This window comes from Macrobrachium nipponense, chromosome 1 (assembly GCF_015104395.2).
Source record: "Macrobrachium nipponense isolate FS-2020 chromosome 1, ASM1510439v2, whole genome shotgun sequence".
NCBI lineage: Eukaryota > Metazoa > Arthropoda > Malacostraca > Decapoda > Palaemonidae > Macrobrachium > Macrobrachium nipponense.
The window spans coordinates 156,786,375-156,807,909 of record NC_087200.1 but is presented as its reverse complement, the minus strand read 5'-3'; positions in this window follow the sequence as shown (position 1 = coordinate 156,807,909).

Here is a 21,535-nt window from a genome sequence, read left to right as displayed (position 1 = left end):
CCTTTTGGTTCCTGACACATCTCTATTTTTCTAGTCCATTCCATCCTTTGTTCTCAGCATGCCTTTAGCAGTGGTGTGTGTGATGCTGAATATTGGCTCACTGAAAGTCTATGAGAGCAATTTCTCCTTTCGGAGAATTTCAAGGATGGGAATTTTCAAATACACACAACCTTTGACCCTCTTGGACATAGGTCTGCTTCACCCTCCAAGAAGAGGGTCTTTAGTTCAGGGCGTTTGATTGCCTCCCCACAAAATCTTACGAGGAGTCCATGATGGTATAAGATTGAACTCTTTCATGAGGAGTTTACTTTCTTGGTTTTTCAGGTATGGTTTGTCCTGACGAACTCATTGCTGTTGCCATAGGACAATCTTTTTCGGTTTCAGTGGCAGTAAACTACAAAATGTTGAGCCTCTTTCCCAATCAGAGAGTGAACACCTGGGAATGCTGGTATACTGCAGCAACAAAAAGCTTTTCTTTTGATTCTTGCTTCAGCAAACTTACTTCCTGTCATTTCAAGGGCAGTTTGCATGGGAATGTCTTTGGATTTCCTGTTGTCATATTAGAAGCAGGTTCCAGGAGCAACTTTGCCTCCTCTCGAGGCTTTGGGTCTCAAGAAGTCATGGCCAGATGATTGGAGCCACACATGGGAGTGCCACTAGGCACTTTCCCTCACATTGTTAAACACATCCAAGGGGTGAGACACACACCTGGGTGCATCTCAGAATGGTAAGTTTCACTTTAGGACTGATGGCTAGACACTTCTGGGGCATTCCCAGTGTACTGGCATACCAGCTCTAATGTTAGAGATGGGTAATAAATGCTGGCCCCTAGATACCTTTATTGTGGGAAAGGTTTTGAGATTTCCAGGTTCTGAGCTTAGACCTGGCTGCCATTTGACACATGTAGCTCTGGGGGTTCTTCTCCATATTTACATTGGTGTAAGCTTGGAGGAAGACTTTCTGGAGAGCAACCTCAAACCTTGTCTTTTTCACCATGTTACCATATAGTTGGTAATCAGCGGCAAGTTGGTTTCTTCTTTTCACAAGTGAAGTTTGGTAGTTCCCATGCTAAGTAATATCCAGACCTACAAACTCTGCTGTCTGAGACCACAAGAGATATGCCTCCCTGATTAACCCAGCTGTTCGTAGGTTGGTATTTCCGGGTGTTATGAGTTTTGGCACTTCATGCCTGGAGATTACCCATTGCCTGTCCCGATAAGACGATTTTCTCTGGCTTATATAGGGGGAACATTTCCGTTTCCTGAGTGACTGCCTACCAGGCAAAAATTGTTTCCAATCATTGGGGTTAGAGATGAGGGAACTCTGGTCAAAGCTATCCTTCAGTAGGTAGTGGTGTCTTCTCACCTACCTTCGCCATGAGAAGCATCTATCTGCCCTGGGTTTTGAAGTCGTGAATTAATCTTAAGCCTGGGTATGATTATAGGAGTAGCTCTATCCTTTTCAAGGAAATCATTTATGCTCCTCAGAAACTTGGTCAGTCTTTCTCTCGTCGGGATTCAGACCTTGGAGGGTTGTGACTCGTTCATTTAAGAGTTTTCACACTTAGTTTGTACGAGTCTATATGAAGATTGTAGGACTAGATCTGAACCCAAAGGCTGTATTGGTGTTAACCCTGACATTAGCATAGGTACAAACAAGTCATCTGGGCTCTTGTATGTTTGGCACTCTGGAACAAGGAGATCTGTCTGTAATGAATTGTTCCAAATCGTAATTGAGATTCACTGCTCTTGGTCATCCACCTCCCTTCTGAACGTTTCAGTCTTGAACTAAGCATAAAACTACTATGTCCGGTTGGGTGCTATATGCTGTCAGAGGAGATCACATTTCTTTCTTGAATGTCTCCGTGTATTCAGTTAAGTTCTTAGAATCAAGGAAAGGATTTTCAAGAATACTTGGTCTTAGTGGCTGTTTGAGTGGATTCATGGATGTGTGACTCATCCAGTGTGAAGGGTGAGTATACAGCCCAGATGAGAGCATAATTATGATGGGATGAGCATTGCCCCATCCTTTGCACTTAGTAGGAACCTGTCAGGTATTCTTTTGGGACAGGTAGCACTTTGTCCAAGTATCTGGTTGGTGGGAGACAAGATAGGAGTGACTAGTTCTCCTTCCTCTCACTTCTTTCCTTTCTGAGTCAGTGTGCTATTCCATACACAAGCTGGATGGACGAGCGTGCAAGTTAGCTGTCTGACTTGGAACCATTCTTGTCATAGGTGATGAAGGCATGCAGGTTCCCCTTCTCTCTTGGCAAAGGGAGGGAACAGACAGAAAAGCAAACTTTATCATTTTAGCTTGTTTTATTGTCACTTGACACTTCTGTCTGGGTTTTTAGTGCCTGCTAAAGTCTTCTTTCCCACCTTTATCCCTACATTAAGGGGAGGGTTGCCTGATCCGTCTTCACTACTGCCTTCTATCAAAGGCATCGTTCTTTACTAAACCTCTTCTCTCCATATCTTCCTCCACTTTATCTCACCATCTAATTCTCTTTTTCCCCCTCACTCTTCTTACTCTAACACGTTCTTCCCAAGCCCTCTTCACTCCCTCCACATCATCCATCCGTAACACATGCCCATACCATCTCAATTGTGACACTCTTATCACCTCTGAAATATTTACTAAGCCTACTCTTCTTCTTATTTCATCATTTTCCAACCTCTCAAGCAGCGATATTCCCATAATCCACCTCAGCATTCTCATCTCTGTCTCTCAAGCTTTACCTCCTTCCTTCTTAGAGCTCATGTTTCCGAACCTTACTTTAACACTGGTCTCATCACTGTGCTATAGATCTTGACATGTATCTTGATTGTCATTTTCTTATCACATACTACTCCAGCTACCTTTTCCACTTTCCCCACGCCACTTTTACCCTATTGTCAACTTCAGCCTCACATCCTCCCTCTTGGCTTCAAGTAGATCCTAAGTATTTAAACTTTTCTGCCTGTTTTATAATAAATAAAGCCTCTTATTTTTTGCATTACTATTCTGTCTCTATCTTCTCTACTGCTCACCAAAACCTCTGTTTTATTCACATTCACCTTTAACCCACCCCTCTCTAAAGATTCCTGCCTGTGTACAACTCTTCTCTATAGGTCCTCCTCGTCTTCAGCAGTAATCACCAGATCACTGGTGTACAACTCCAACAGCACTTCGTTCCTGATCTCTTCATTCAACACATCCATGACCAGCACAAACAAAAATGGGCTTAATGCTGACCCCTGGTGTAATCCAATACTAACTTCAAAGTTTTCTGTCTCCCCGACTGCTGTTATTACTTTTGTGCTTGTTCATGGGTATATCATCTCGACCAACCTAACCAGCTTTTCTGCGACTTTCCTCTGCAAACACTAAAACATCACTTCTCTTGGGATTTTATTGTATGCTTTCTCTAGGTCTACGAATGCACAATAGAGCTCCTGGTTTCCCTCTGACCTCTTTTCCTGTAGCTGTCTTTTAGGAATTTGGCATCCACCGTCCCTCTTCCTTTCATGAATCCATACTGCTGTTTCCTGATCTTTGCAATGTCTCATAATCTCTCATCCAGTATACTCTCTAAAACTTTCAATCGATGTTCTGTTAGTTTAATTCCATGACATCTCCCTTCTGCTTGTATATACAGTGCTCCCCCACTTTTACGTGGTATTAGGTTCCAGAACCTGCCATGGAAATGTAAAAACCACAGAAATGCCAAAATCACCTCTAAAAATCCTTACAATTGGCTTATAACTTCCAAATACCGAGTAAACCATAAACTAAAATATCTATAACTTTATCTTTACATTTCACGGCCAAATTTTATAATTTAAGCAAATATGTACCTCAAATTATCATAGTAAAACAGTTGAATATGATTTCAAACAAAAATACACCCCAAAGTATCATCCTGAAACATCTTAATATATTACCCTTTTACAACTTACTCTTAAGTATATACGTTCCTTAAAATGCTTTATAACAATATTTACTCATTTTAGAATATTAATATTAACAGCAAAATACCTATAAAATGTTTAATACATATTAATTCAATTTTAATATAAATTAAATAAATCTGTCTTACAGAACATTTGAAAACTAATCCATTTATCCATGTACTGTATACATTAGCCGTTTTCTCTCATAGCTCTGAAGTATTAATCCTTTTAAATTATCATTAATTCGCTTTTTTTTATAACAACACTGTTTATTCAGTAATTACTGTATTGTTTCATATTGTGTATGTGACTAAATACTGAATTTTGTGATAAAAATTATTTACAGCACACTTATAATTAGTGAATATTTTAAATATTGTACAATAGGCTTTATCATGAAAAATCTTTACTGCAATATCATTTCAAATACATCTTACATTACCCAGAGAGAGAGAGAGAGAGAGAGAGAGAGAGAGAGAGAGAGAGAGAGAGAGAGAGAGAGAGAGAGAGAGGTACCTATTATGCTCATTATGGGGTCCAACCTGAAATGAGCTTAATAGATGCATAACTACATTATAGGAATGCTGTAAATAATTTTTATAATAAAAATCAGTATTTGGTCACTACACAATATAAAAAAAATACCATAATTAGTAAGAAAAAATAGTTTTGCTCTACAGATTAGTAATAAATTTAGAGATATGGTCAATAAAAACTCTGCAAATTAATCAAAGTTCCCTGTGGCAAAATAATGTTTCACTAAAATCTGTGACAAAGTGGAGCGCAGAAATGTGAAATGTGTAAAACGGGGGGAGCTCTGTAAATACCGTTAGACTCTCCTCCCAGCCCCTTGGCATTTCTTCCTCTTCCCTTGTAGCTTTGAATAAATTTAGCATCCATTTCTCCCCCCTCTGTAATTTGATCATTTCAATTTGGAACTCCAATGGACCTGGTGCTTTACCATTTTTCGTTTTACATAATACTCTCTTCACTTTATCCTGTATCTCCATCACTGATCCCTCTACCCTCTGTACTTCTTTCATCTCCTCTTTCTCATTTTCATTATTTAAAAGTTGTTCAAAATACTTTCTCCATCTCTTCTTAATGTCTTCATCCCTATACAATATATTTCCATCTGTATCCTTGATGACACCCAATTTGCCCAAATCCTGTCTCTGCCTTTTCCACTAACTTTGAAATCTTAACAGATATCCTTTTCTCCTTCTCTTGTTCCTAGTCTTTCATTCAACTGCCCTGTCGCCCTTCCATACCTACCCTCCTTCTCACATATCTTCCCTCTTTTCTGTATCATTCCTCTGCACCCTGTGCATGCCATACTTTCCGGTCCTTAAAGGGTTTTGATTTTCCTTTGATTCTTTTTCTTGCACCTCCATTCCACCACTATTTTCCTCTCGGTACTCCATATTCGCTGTTTCTTCCCACCAGTTCCTCTGCTTCCTCCAAACATATTTCTCTCATGTCTGCCCAGATATTTTCCACTCTGTTACCCTGTCCAACTTCCATGTCCCCCTTTTCTCTCACCGTCCTTAAATTGCTCCTCCTTTTCTTCTTTAAGACTTAAGTTTCCAAATCTTAATTCTAGATCTAATATTTCTCTTTTTGGGTTTCCACCCTCTCATTTTCAAATCCATCACCACCAACCTATGTTATTTGTTACATGCTTCTCCCAAGATCACTTTGCAGTTCATCACATTGCTTTTGTTGGCTCCTCTAATCAGGATGTAATCTATTTAGCTTTCCACTCTTCCATATTCATACATTATCAAGTATGCTTATGCAAATTCTGAAATCATGTGTTCATACATGCCAGTTCAAAATTGTGAGCCATCTCCAATATATAATCCCCATCTGCTTTTCTAATTCCAAACCCACAGCCTCCTGTACCTCCTTATACCCATCTCTTCTCTTTCCCACCCTGCTATTCATGCCATCTCCTATTATTAGTTTCTTCTCCTCACTCACTGTTCTAATGACAGCCTCAAACTCTTATCTAAATAATTATTTCTCTTGCTTGCTCTTGGCACCCCATCTAAGGACCATTGGCTGATATATTTACTACTTTGTCCCTTATTATTATTGGAATCTTTAAAACCCTGCCATTTACTCTCTTTACTTCTACCACTTTTTCCTTCCATTTGTTACTTACGATAGTTCCAACTCCATTTCTTCCCTCTTGTGACCTGCTGTAATAAAGCTTATACCCATTTCCTGTCTTTCAAGTTTCACTCCCTTTCCACCTCGTTTCCTGCACACTTAAGAAATCTGTCCTCCTCCTCCATCACATTTCAGTCTTCCTGTTAAGAGTACCGACGTTCCGCGTACCTGCTCTTATCTTCCATGCTTTCGCTAACTTCTTTGGCCACAGTTGTAAACCCTGTGGTACCCCTCGCCCATTTATCACGCCAGTAGGTGGATTTTAACGTGCGTCACTTGCAGGGGACACCATAGCCGAATTCATATTTCTTACAGCATCAGGCATGGTTCATTGTTTGGCAAAGGGGTTTTTACAGCCACAAGCCCTTGCTGTCATCAACCCAGTTATTGGCGTTGGGCCTCGCCTTTGACTAAAATGTCCACATACAAGGCAGCAGGTTCCACAATTATTGGCAGTGGGCCTAGCCTGTTACTAAAAAGACTGCAAGACAACAGTTTCCACAGTTATTGGCAGTGGGCCTAGCCTTTTACTAAAAAGTAAGACTGCTAGATAGCAGCTGTCCTTTTAGTCACCTTTTATGACACGCAGGACCCATGGTGGTTATTGAAAATAAGATATAACATATATCTTATAAGTTTCTTATATAGATTTTTCCTTATTTAAAAAGATCTCTTCATCATTGTTTAATTCTTTTAAGTACGTTGTCATTATTGGTAACGAAGCAGTTGTGTGCTAACAATTTGAGATTTAACTTCCCCACTAGTTTCGTCATTTAACGACTATTTAATCATTCAAGAACTTCGAGTAAAGTAAACAGAATTTTCTTCGAGTTTTATTGGTTAACATTCGGCAGCTGTTTCCCACCCACCAATAACTCACCACTCTCCTTACCACAGCTTGTGTTTAATTTTGGGAACTATTGAGAAACTTTACGGAGACTTTGATATGGATCGTATTCTCTGCTAACAAGGAAGTATAAGAATTTAGTCTACATTTCTGAACCACGGAGCGGCAGCGGGCGGCATGGTTCTCCGCCCTTGACCAGCTATTCCCACTACTCTACAGCTCTGGTCGGCATGAAGATCTATTATCGACGGGGAACTCTTCAGACACTAAGACGTTTGATTACTTTGAGGTTGGCCTCATTTTTTGTTGGCACACATCAATTGAGTTGTTGAAGTAATTTTTCATTACGTCCATATCACTAGCCCCTAAATTAAATCTCGTAACTTAAGTATATGTATTTTACTGCCATTATTGAATTGTTAGGGATGCTTTTATACATCATGGGGTCCAGTGCCATGGACACCGCATCTGGGTGGCATCATTAATTTTTCAATAGTGACATTATTGAGACACTGTTGTGATTATAATAATAAATGTGTTTAAGTTTTTGCTGCTCTATTCATTGTTGCTTGGAGGTTTATTTTATATATTACTCCTGTTTTGAATATGGCGCCCAACGTGAGGCCATGATAATGTCTGATGCCTAACCAACCGTATGCCGTTCCATTGGTTCTGAGACATAGTTCTAATGAAATCTTATTAGTTTTGAAATCGTATTACTTTTGTGGTATCATTGAAGTTATATTTTGTAAGCATATATATTCAGTATGGCAGAACTTAGGAAGATTGTGAATGTCCACAAGTATATTAGGAAATGCATTACTGAGCAAGATAACCGTAGAGGGTTATTTCCTACTTTAGATAAGGCTGAGCATGAGGAATTTAAATTGCGGTTTGAGGAGTGGGTTGTTGAATTGAAGGAACTGAGTAAACAAATTCTTAATCTTAAATTTGACGAATGGGATATAGATGAAGGAAAAAAAGTCTGAGGAAGAATTTAAGTTATGTCAGGAGTATAGTGATAAGCTCTTTCAATGTTTAGCATCCCTTAAGCCAGTTGAACCTGACCCTCCTTTTCGTTCCATAGCAGATGAGGCTCGTAGCTTGTTAAAAATGTTTAGCATCCCTTAAGCCAGTTGAACCTGACTCTCCTTTTTGTTCCATAGCAGATGAGGCTCGTAGCTTGTTAAAAAGTCCTATGGCACCCTTACCCAAGTATAACAGCTCACTTGAGGAAGATCTTTCTAGATTTTTAGAAGAGTTTGAAGATACTATTAGCAAATTTAGATATCCAGAATATGTTCAACTTTTAATATTAAAACAACAGTTATCTGGTAGCCTTGGTTCTTGTCAATTCATTGGAAGCTGGACTTATGATAAGGAATTGTTGTTGAAGCTTTTGCCCCCGGAGGATACCCAGAAGTTTAATGATTGAAGCTGTTGACTGAGGTTAAGTTAGATTAGACTTCGGATCCTTGTGAATACATTTCAAAAGTGCATTTGTTAATTGGAAAGGTAAACAAGCTTGGTATTACTGTAGACAATATACTGAAGTTTTTTTAATGTGGGAAGGTATGAACGACCAGTTCAAACTTCAGTTGATACAAATAACTAATCATGCTAAGCCTTCATTAAAGGAAATTACCGAGAATTACTTTCAGGCTTGTGATCGTTTCCTTGGCAAACGAAAATCTAAATTCAAGAGTAAGTTTGCTTCCCTAAGGGTTGGGATACCAGTGATAATGTAGCTAGTTTTGCTGTTGGTGTGAATTATAACAAATAAAAGGATTCAGGTGGTGTAGTATATGCACAAAAGAGCTGGGTAAGGAGGCTACTCATCCCATAAAGAAGTGTCCTAAATATGAAAGTCTTATTTCTAAGTTAGATCAAATTAGGAAATATTGGGGCTGTGTCAAATGCTCAAACTTAAATCATGAGAGTGGATCTTGCAGATATTATTTTAGTTCTCGTTGCCGGTATTGTTCAGAATGGCACATGGGATTTTCATGTGTTAAGGTCTCTAGTTCTGATGAATGGAAGGATAATGCTGATGCTAAATCTGGACCTTCAACTGGTAAAGTAAAGCCTAAGTCTGTTTCCTCTAATGCTAAGTCTCTTACTAATGATAAACCAGGAGTTTCTAGTAGTATGTTATCTGTAACAGAGGCCTTTCAGGGATATTCTGATCATGACTCAGTTTTTCCTACATTTACTAGTACTACATTTGAAGAGGGGTTAAACGTTAGGTGTTTGAAGGATAGTGGCTGTCAGTAACTTTATTTCTACCACTGTTGCTACTGAACTTGGATTGAAAACAGTTAGAGACAATATTTCCTTAACTATTAATGGTATAAACACATCTAGACAGTATACCACTAGATTAGTAGAAGCTAAACTCAGTATTTATACAATTGAAGCACTCTGTCTACCCTGCATTAATATAAATTTAAAGCTTCCTCTTTTGGGTAAGGTTGTTGAAGGTTTAAAGGATAGTGGTTATGTTTTGGCTGATGAATTTTTAACTAATAATGACGATGATATTAGTGACAAATTTTATATTGGGAGCCAAATCCAGTTTCTGTCTTCCGCAAAGTGAACACTTGTTCGGTGCAGAAAGCCTATCAATGTATTCTCAAACCTCTGCGGGAGTATTGCTTCAAGGTAATTTAACACAAATGCTAAAGAATTTGTCACATTCGCCTTATGTGGGACATTGGTTAAATGGTGCAGTAAAGATGTCGGATAACAATTTGCTTAAGGTTATGGGCCTCTCTGGCAACCCTTTTCTTGCTTCAGACCTGTTTATTGATGATAAACCTGTTCCCAGGGATTTTTGTATATTAGATGACAAAGGTGAAATTGCTCATAATCAGCTTGAGAGTGCTTCTAGCTGCAATTTGAATGACAATTATAACAGATACCTGAAGAAAATGAGTGTGAAATTAATGTTAAACTTGGTAAATATGCCCTTGTAAATATGACAAGAAATGAAGTGTGAAATTAATGTTAAACTTGGTAAATATGACAAGAAATTAAGATGGACGAATTATCGTTCCATTGCTATGGAATTTCAAGGTCGCTAGTTTGTTTGGAACTAACCATGAACTTGCCAAGATAATTTTGAAAGCTAATCTAAAGAAACTTTTGAATTATCCTACACACTTGGCTCTTATGGACCAGAGTTTCAAAGAGCAAGAAGCAGCTGGTATTAATTGAACGTATTGATAATCTTAATCAGTTTTTGACTGAGCATCCTAACCATAGCTTTTTACCTCATATTGGTATATTTAAATTGGACAGAGAAACCACCAAATGTCGAATTGTTTATCTTTCTAATCTTTGTCAGAAGGATCCTAGCAGGGAATTGGCCCATACATCCTGAACCGACATTGAACCAAAAAATTGCTTCCGCTTTATTACATGTTCCTTTTGGTTCACATCTCCTGTGTTTTGATATCTGTAAGGCATTTAATAATCTTGGTCTTAATGAGGTAAATAGTAATGGACTTTTGTGTTTATGACTCAGAAATGTTAAAAAGAATTTTTTCACTGTTGTGAGATACAGAAATTTGAGACAGAGTTTTGGCTTGAGGTGCAGCCCTGCTCTGTTACTCCCTGCTCTTTATAAAATGTTAATTTTAGAAGTGGAACACGATAGCGTGCGCCTGGTCGAGCTTAAGAAAGTTATCTATCAGCTTTGTTACATGGATAATTGCGCAGTGGCCTATGACTGTTCTAAGGATCTTGAATGGGCATATTTATAACTAAACCTTATATTTGACCCTTACAAGTTCAAGTTACGGCAGTTTGTCACTAATGATTTATCCTTGCAGAAGTCTATTGATGTTAAATACAGTGTTTCTATGAATTCAGTGGTAAAGTTACTTGGTATATTTTTGAATAGAGAAGCAGACTCTCTATCTACCAGGCCCTTTAATCTTGATGTAGATGCTAAAACTAAGCAGGATATCTTAAGCTCTATAGCCTCCCAATTCGACTTGTGTAACTTTAATGGTCCGATGGTTAACTGCAGTAGGCTATTTATGCACTCTCTTCAGTGTAATAATGAGTTGGGTTGGGACAATGTTCTGGATAAAGAACTACAGAGACAGTGGAAGAACATTGCTAAGCAAGCTAATGCTTCCCCAGCAGCGAGTGTCCCAAGGTTTATTGGAAACAGAAGTGACTTACAGTTTGTTACCTTTTGCTGATAATAGTAAATTTATCTTTGGAGTTGTGATTTTTATTTTGAACATTTCAACTGGGTCCATAAGCTTGGTTATGGCAAAGAACCACATTATGGGAAAGAATTTTAATTCTAAAAGTATTCCTTCTCACGAACTCCAGGTTATTGCTTTGGCTGCTGAGTGCCTGGTTGACTTGTATGAGGAATTAGCAGGTCACACTTGTGTTAACCCTATCAGAATAGTCTGTTTCCCGGTATATTCGGATAGTTTAGTGGCTTTATCCTGGATTCATTCCTATTCCATAAAACTTGATAAATTACAGTTTCTGTTTTTGTTAAGAACAGATTGCTGGACATCAATGATTTGTGAAAAACATCCCATTACATTTAGCTTTATTTCTGGGGAGGACAATCTGGCTGATTGCATTACTCGTTGTCTGTCCTACAAGCAGCTAATGAGAATAAATTACTTCTCAGGTCCTGAGTTCCTGAAGAATAACCTTAGGCCGGAGGCTAATAGAGAAGACACTAGTCTATACTGTTCCTAACCCTGATATATCAACAAGTCCATCCCTGGAAGAGATTAATTCCTATGAAGCTAGTGTATCATTTGGGGAAACAGATGATCATTATGTGCAGACTTTGTGTAGAGTTTCAGATTTTCACAAACTTATCCTTACTTACAGAGTTGTGTTAACATATGTTAATAAACTGAAACTTAAGATTAAATCCGAGCATCCTGATAACTTTGCTGATTTGAATGTTTATAATTCTGGACATAATTTTTTCGCAGATGCCAGCCGTCTCATATTGTTGAAGGACCAAAAACATCATTTCCCGGAAGTATTAAAAGTATTTTGATTCCAGCAAACTTTTACTTAAAGATTTACCCAAGATCATTGGACAACTTAACCTTTATATTGATAAGGAAGGGCTCTTGCGAGTACATAGCAAACTGGACAAATTAAAGGATGACAGGAGATACAGGTTTCCCATTTTACTTTCTAAAGATAGTCCACTAAGTTAATTATTGAGAATTATCATGAGAAATTTGCGCATGCAGGATGCTATTCCCTGCTATCTTAAATTAGAAAAACCTCTTGGATACCCTGCTATTTTTCAACTGTCAAAAAGGTTTTGAAAACCTGTGTAACCTGTAGATTTTAGGGTAAATCCCCCGGAAATTCCTTATAGAGGCATATTTGTTGACTCTATGGGTCCATTCTTTGTACGTTCAAATAACCAGAAGATTAAAGTTTGGCTGTTGTGTATCACGTGTACGTGAAGTAGGGCCATAAATTTAAAACTGTGTATGAATATGACCGTTAACGAATATTTAAGAGCTTTTTAACTTCATTGTTTTGAATATGGTATATCAGAATTGTGCATTTCGGATATGGGTAACTCGGCTAGTTGCTGGTGCTAGTGTTATCCTGGATTTTTCTAAGGATCCTGAGGTTAATTCATATTTTGAAGAAAATATGAATTAACCTCAGGAAATAGTGCTTTGGGACCAAGGGTTGCCACCCGTTCTGTAAAATACAGATTCGTTCTGTGTCTAAGAGTGAGATGCTGCGTTCTGTATTGAACCAATACGGAACTCCATTTGTTCTGTATTTGGCTGTCAGAACATCGTTATTTTAAAATTACATTGGCATATTTTTCAATCAATCTTGCCAGACTGCAAAAGTATGCTTTTGTCACTGGTTGCCTTCGGTACGTGTAAAGTACGGGATTAATGAGCGACGCGAGGTCTATCTCGCACCTCCCTACTCAGCTATATACCCCCCCCCCCCCCACACCCCACCCCAGCACCAGCCTGGCCAGCGAGAGTAGGGCCGCGTGTCATGTTTTAGTACTCCGGTTGGACATTAGAAGAAATTACTACTTCTACAAGTTCCTCTGGCTCGGTCGAGTCTATTCCTCCTACAAAGAAGCACAGGCGACTTCAAAAATATCGAAATGAGTAGGAGACTGAGTATCCATGGCTCAGCAGTGTTGATGACAGTTTGAAAGCAAATTGTAGAATATGTCGAAGACAGTTTTCAGTTAGCAATGGTGGGTTAAGTGATGTGAAGCACCATGCAAAAGGAGATCAACACATCCGTTATGCCAAAAGTCAGAAGACTGAGACAGCTATCTAAAACTTTTTGGTTGCCGAGTGGTCAACAGATGCAGATTCGGTAGGCACAAAAATCTTTAATAGTTTTGTTATTAGTTATCATACCATCCACACTTTGCATCTTCTTCTTCCCAGCTTGTTCCCATTTTTATATGGGGTCGCCGTTTCGGATGAGCCGATTCCATCTATTTCTATCCTGCGCTTCTGCCTCATCAATTCCCTTCTCATGTAAGTCTCCTCTCACACAGTCCTTCCATCTCTTTCTTGGCCTCCCTCTTCTTCTTCTTGCACCTCCACCCCCTTAGTATGTCTCCCAGCGTGGTCCTCATCTCTCCTCAACAGGTGTCCATACCATCTCAGCCTCCCCTCCTGCACTTTCTTTGATACTTCCACCACCTTGATCGACCCCCTTATGTAGTCATTTCTGATCCTATCCTCTCTTGTCACCCCAGACATCCACCTAAGCATTCTCATTTCTGCCACATCCATCTTCTTCTGCTCTGTTTTTCTAATGCTTGCTGTTTCCGTACCATACAGCATTGCTGTTCTTACCACCGTCTTGTGAAATTTTCCTTTTAACTTAAGCGGCACTCTTTTGTCACAAAGAACTCCAGAGGCCGCTTTCCAGTTGTTCCAGCCTGACTGTACCCGATGTTTTACTTCTTCTTCCATACTTCCTCCAGCATTAACAAAAGATCCCAAATACTTAAACTTATCAACTCTCCTTATTTGCTCTCCACCAAGCTGAATACTTTCTCTATCATCCCTCTCAGTGGTGGTACACATATATTCTGTCTTAGATCTACTTATTCTCATTCCTCTGTCCTCCAGTACTTGTCTCTATCTTTCCAATTTCACTTCCAGATCTTCCCTGCTCTCTGCACACAGAACAATATCATCCGCATACAATATGTTCCATGGTACTGTCTCCCTTACTTCCTCTATTATAACATCCAACACTATGTTAAAGATAAATGGGCTCAGAGCCGACCACTGGTGTAATCCTACTCTCACCTCAAAACCTTCTGTCTCCCCAACACTGCTCCTCACTCTGGTAAATACATTCTGGTACATCTCTTGTATCAATCGCACATACTTTTCTGGCACCATCTTCTCCCTCAGACTCCTCCATACCTCTTGTCTTGGGACTCGGTCATAAGCCTTTTCAAGGTCAATGAATACCATATGTAGGTCCCTTTGTCTTTCCCCGAATTTCTCCATTATTTGCCTCAGACAAAATATACCATCTGTTGTTCCCCTTCCCTTCATAAATCCCATCTGCTCTTTACCTATTTGTACTTATTCTCTCAGTCTAGCATCTATCATCCTTTCCAGTATCTTCAAAGTGTGGGACATCAATTTAATGCCCCTATAATTACTACACTCTTGGACATCGCCTTTCCCTTTAAAAATTGGGATCAATATACTCCCACGCCACTCATTTGGTATCTTTTCCTGTTCAAGGATCTTTATCATAAGATCGTACAGTATATCCACTCCTTCGTCTCCTAATGCTTTCCATGCCTCCATCGGAATCATGTCTGGTCCGGTTGCCTTCCCATTCTTCATCTTCTTCAGTGCATTTAGTACCTCTTGCCTGGTAAACCTCATTACCATGCCACTGTTCACTTGCCCATCCTCTCTTATTAGTCTATTATTTTCTTCATTTAACAAATGTTCGAAATATTCTTTCCATATCTTCACAATGTCTTCCTCCTTTCTAAGTACTACACCATCTTGATCCTTTATTTGTTTGATATGTGTAATATCTTTGGTGCTCTTATTTCTAGCCTTTGATAGCTTGATCATCTTCTTTAATCCTTCCTTTGTCCCCAGCTCATTATCTCTGTCTTCCACTGACTGTGACTCTTCCCACCTTTTCTTTGCCTCCTTCTTATCTTTTACTACTTTCTCAATGTCTTCATCCCACCACCAACTCTCCTTTTCTTCCCATATGATCCCAGATGTCTCTCCTAGCAGCTCCTTCCTATGCCTTCTTATTACTGCTGCATTTCGTGCCCACCATTCTTGAACATCTTCAATCCCTATATCAATATCCTCCAAAACCCTCCTCTTAAACTCTCTCTTCTTATCCCCTTCCTTCTCTAATTTGTACCATTTAATTTTCCTTATCCCTTTAGTTTTTTTTTTTTTTCCTTTTTTAACTTCAAATCCATACATAGCAGTCTGTGTTGGGGGGCTACATGGTCGCCTGGAATAACTTTGCAGTTCTTGGCCTCCACCAGATTTATCCTTTTATACAAGAAGTAATCTATCTGGGAGAATCTTCCCCCACTCCTATATGTTATTAGGTGTTCCCTTTTCTTCTTAAAGAATGTGTTTACTATTGCCATGTCGAATGACACAGCAAAGTCTACTACACTCTCTCCTGCTGGGTTTCTCTCCCCAATTCCATGGCCCCCATGCACCCGCCCAATCGCCTCATTTTCACTTCCGACATGGCCATTCAAATCTGCCCCAACTATCACCCTCTCATGCTCTTCCAGTTCTTGCATTATTCCATCCATGTCTCTCCAGAAATTTCCCTTCTCTTCTTCTGTGCAACCAACTTGTGGTGCATATGCGCTTATAATATTCAGAATCTCTCCTCCATAACATATCTTCAATCTGATGATACGGTCATTGTCTTACATTGCACTTCTATTACCGAGTTCTTTAGTTCACTAGACAGTACTATGCCAACATCCATTTCTACCTTGTTTATTTACTCACTATATAGCTTATATCCATCTCCCAACTCTTTAGCTTTATTTCCTTTCCACCGCATTTCTTGCACACACATAACATCTACTTTCTTTTCTCTCATCAAGTCAGCCACTTCTCTACCTCTCCCAGTCATGGACCCAACATTTAGCTGACATACTCTACACCCATTGTGAGCTCGCTTCTTTAGCTGCACCCGCTCCTGATGCAGTAGCCCTCGCCTTACCACAGAGTTAGGGCGATGTCTCTGTGCGTCGTTTACGGAGTACGCCCTAGCATTACCTCTTTCCATATTTCGGCTCATTCCATTTTTTTAGTTTTGGCACAGATTTTTACAGTCGGATACCCTTCCTGACACCAACCCTCCCTATTTATCCGGGCTTTTGGGACCGGCACCCATAAGGACTTGTTTGGCCCCCAAGGTGGCTAGGTTCCCATCCACACTTTGCATATTGTTTCTATATTCTTATGGTTATCATTATTTTTTAAATACAAAAACAATACTTTTCCCCGAGTTTATTTTATATTCCAAAGAAAATGAAGATTATAATTCATTACAAAAGGAAAAAGTTGCTCACTTTCAAATATATATAATATTAATATATATATATATATATATATATATATATATATATATATATATATCACACACCTACCTAACATACATGCACACTGTATATATATTATATATACATGCACACAAATATGCATACACACATACACAATATTTACCCAAATATTTTAATGGCAAAAGTAAGATGCTTAAGGGGGCCAGCCGGCTAATGCCCTTTTTTAAGGACAGGACTTTGATATTCATACCACTTAATAAGGTGACTTGGGACATCTCCAAACCGCATATGATTTTCGCCTCTGACCTTCGGTTTTGTGACGCCAGGGCGATTTATCCCGAAAATAACCATTTTTCAAATTCTATCTCCTCCCTTGATATTTAATATTAAGACCTGGGATAACTACCATATATAGACTGATGTAGACTCCAATCGAATGGAGAGTTTTCTTTCTAAAAGTCATTTTGTTGCTAGATATGAATTTTTTAATATGGTCAAAAAATAAACCCTATAAATCAGGAGAAAAAAATTTATAAAAAAAATACGAAACAAAAATTGGAAAAAAGGGCTCTATTTGATTGTTCTATAATGTCTTTCTGAGTTATATACCAAATTCCAATGTTATAGCTTTAAAACTAAGTGAGAAGATAGATTTTGAAGGTCAATAAGTATAGTTTTCAGATACGGGCGTTCAAAGTTTTCCTTCGTATTTCTATAAAGACAATATTAATAAATAATGATTATTATGAATGTATATTTGTTTTTTGTGTATTAATAAACCAAAACTATTTTATTTATCATAATTTAATCATAAATGATGATCCCTTTGCTCATATATCGCAGCCTGGGGCACTGCTTGAGGCAAGATGGGGCACTCCTTCCTACGCAATTCTCTCTCCCCCCTTCACTAACTCTGCTTATTACAGCGAATTTTCTTTTTCTGTGTGTTAGCGAGATGTTTTCCTTGTATTTTCCTCTTTGGCATGATGAAATTCTTGCCCGAAACAAAGATAAACAAACGTAATTGCAAGAGAATGTCAAGAGGTGAAACTCGAAGGCGTACACTTTTTTTTTACAAAAGACAATTTAATAAATCATGATTATTATGAATTTCATATTCCATTTTGGGTATTATTAAAAAACCAAAACTTTGTTATTTATCATAAATGAAGATCTCTTTGCTCAAAAAGGTTAAAGATCGTAGCCTTAGGCACAGTGTGACGTGTGCTGTCAAGCAAGACGGGGGCGTTACTAAGCAACCCTTCCCTCTCTCTTCACTAACTACGCATATATTATGATATTCTGTAATAATACTTGAGCGATTTTTCTTCGTCTGTATGTTAGCGAGATGTTTCCCTTGTCTTTTCCTCATTGGCATGATGAAATTCTTGCCGAAACATACATAAACATACGTGAAAGCAGGCGAAAGTCAGACGTGAAATGGAACGTGTAAACTACTTGACGTCTGTTATCGCACTAAATCAGGACTGGACTTGGTAGCTTGAGCCTGAAGTCTCCTTCTCGACTCGGGGAATGTCTACAGATGCCATTTCTCCCAATTTCTTTGACAATAATTATCAAAATTTACGATAATAGAAGAAATATTGCATTTTCTTGTACGGATCAATGTTTTAAGAGGAATTTTGACGAAATATTTCGTATACGTATTCTCAATTGCCATATGAAGCTCCATGAATTTTTTCATGACTTTGCATTTTTCGCCCTATACTTCCATATATAGAGGTTCCGGCCGGCCCCCTTAAAGAAGTTGAAGGTCAAAGTCAGCTTTGTTTTTTTTTTCTATTTATTACAAGAAATGACTGGTTAAGGCTGAAAGTCTGATTCATTAAATAAACCAAACGTGTTTGTCTATAAATAAACAGAGCCTTGAAAACTTATATGCTATGTGTGCAGCTTTGATACCAAGTAAACCTCCGCACCTATTCAATTATTTCAATTATCTCCATGTTCTTCCTTCCAGAATTCAGAACCTCTTGATGTGGGTGGGGGGCTTAGGGGTCAGCAGCTGGGCTCTGATGGCTAGTGGATATTTTATTAATTTGGTCTTGGATCTCACTTGCTGATTCTACTAAATTTTGTCAGGTCTTTCTATCCTACTGGCATTTTTTTTTCCTTTCTGCTAGGTGCTGAATAACCACAAGGTTCTTGCACCTGGTCCAATTGGCCAAATTTTCATACAAATAAATCATCATATTGATTGATTGTAATGTTTAACCAGCCAATTAAATTAGTACAACATGTAACAGTACTATATCCTTCTCTTATAGGTGACAGCTGGGGAGCTGGCCCATGTATACCACACTGTGAAGCACAATTTGAGTTACAATTCTGCAGACTGCAGCACCAAAGAAGACTGAAGAACCAAAGCAGAGGCATTGGTAACAAATGTTCTTGCACCCAAAGCAGTGTGTGGCATAATCAATACTCTAACAGCTGGTCAGAAACCCCTCCTATTTTGTATTCAGACAGATGCTTCCAATAAAGGAAACTGGAAAATGTTTCCTCTTGCAGTACAATACTTCACACCAGAGGATGGAGTCCAAAACAAGATAGTTGATTTTATAGAGAATCCTGACGAATCTGCGAGGGGATTGTGAGCTGTATTGTACATTCACCAGAGAAACTAGGCCTGTCAGTGCTGACAATACCAATGTGAACTATGGAATTCATAATTCTGTCTACACCAAATTGTGTAAGGCACAGAAGCATCTTCTTCAAGGAAACTGCCATGCACACATAGTACATAACACATTTAAACATGCATTGGACAACTTATCTGTAGACGTTGAGAATGTGGGGCTGAAGATATACAGTTTCTTCTCCTCTTCTGCAAAAAGGAGGGAATCCCTAAAGGAGCTTTGTGTATTGTGTGAAGTGAAATTCAGAGAAATGCTGCGTCACATCACAACCAGATGGCTGTCACTGAATCCAGCCATCTTCAGGGTTTTGCAAAGTTAGACTGCTCTGAAGTCATATTTTATCAGTCTTGGGAATGAATGTCCCAGGCAGATCAGAACCATACTGAAGCTTCCTTTGGATGCAGATGAGGTGAATGAACAAGAAGCAGACGTCATTCAAGTATACCTTCTTTTCTGTAACAACATATTGTCCATCTTTGAAGATGTCGTCAAGAAACTTGAAAAAAACGAAACTACTGTCATTGACCTCTGCTCCATTATGAAGGCTTTCAGGAACGAGCTCATGCAAAGAAGAAAGGATAGTTTCTATGGCTACCTGGCAAAAGTAAAGCTGCAGCAGCTTTCTTCATCAGAAGCAAACACTGCAAACGCAGATTTTCAAGCATTCCTTAGTATATACTGCCATCACATATGTAGACAAGTGGTTTGACTTTTCAGAGGAAAATTGGCTGTCCTTCCCTCCATCCTCTCTTACTCAAAACTGAGATACTTTTCTGACATGGAGAAACTAGTTGAGAAACTCGAATTGATCAGCAGACTCAGTGTCAACATGGATGAACTGTGTGATGAATTAACAGTCATTAATGTAATTGTGGAAAGGCTAAAGGAGGGAGAAGACTGGAAGTCCAAAGACACAGCTGCCAGGTGGACGGCTGTCTTCCAAACCTCTGACCAGACTTCCCTCCCTAACATGCTGTGTGTCCTCTCTTACATACTGAGTGTGCCAGCTTCAACGGGTTATGTTGAAAGGATATTCTCAATTATGCAAAACAAGTGGACTGACACCAGGAATAGGTGCTCCATTGAGCTCATTAAATCTGAACTCCTTGTAACCCTTAATTTAGAACAGAGTTGTGCTGACTTTCTCACAACCATTGAGCAGGATAAAAGGCTTCTTGCTGCAGCAAGGAGCAACACAAAATATTCATGGAAAAAGTAGGAATCCTGGGAATGACCAACATGCTTGGTGTATTTCCTTGATTTACTGAAAATTTGTATGATGTTACTTTTAAATGGCTATTTGTATTGTACTTCAGCAGTGGGAATGAATCCAGTATTTTCTTTTGTATATTACTGAAAGAATAAAATAAACTTGAAGGTATATAATATATTTTTTCATTGTGTCACAGAATGTCATTTTGTTTTGAATTTCTATAGACTTGTCAGTTGTCACTTCAGTGATAACTGACAACCTCAGAAGCAAGCTTCTAGTCCTCATCAAATCTGAAACATGTCTTCCTCACCCTCATGTTAGCTGCACAAAGGCTTAGAATGCTCCAGAAATAGGACACATTTCAAAAATTTTCTTGGGAGCTCACAGCACGACCCGAAACCCAGCTGAAACGACTTGCTCCAATCGCCATAACTTTTCCTCCTTATACAACTCCCGGTATATGTTCTGTATTTTTCTGAGCTCAAGGTGGCAATCCAATAAATTGGGGTCTATGGTGGAAAGTTGTGTAAAGTTGACAAAGAAACTAATATGTGGTGCAATTCGAAATAATGTGTTTGGAGATTAGAGACTGAATTTCTGATCAGTCAAACAATACATATTGTTAATAGGAGACCCATTGCTTTTAAGGAAGCCTTGCGGGAAACTGACTTGAGTACGACTTTTCCTGAGCCAATAACTCCTGAAAGTTTATTAAGGGGATATGAGTTAGTCTCTGTTAATGTTATTCCACCACTACAACAGTCTCCTGACATGGAATTAGATGATAACTTTTCTCTTGAGTTAATTGACAGTAAGAGATAACTTTGTGAAACTTCGTATGGTTAGACAGAACTTTATAGCGATATACCATTCAGAATTTGTTACTTCACTCTTACAGCAAGCTGTCGTTGTGAAAGATCGTTATAACCCAGTCAAGCACTCTGGTATAATGAAGAATGATATTTTACTGATAAAGGAACCCTTTAGTAAGGAGGCCGCCCAATATCCTATGGCTATTGTTCGAGAAACATTGACCAGTGCATTAGGAGAAGTTACTGGAGCAGTCTTATGTAAAAGAAAAACTCGGGAGATGACTAAGAGACATGT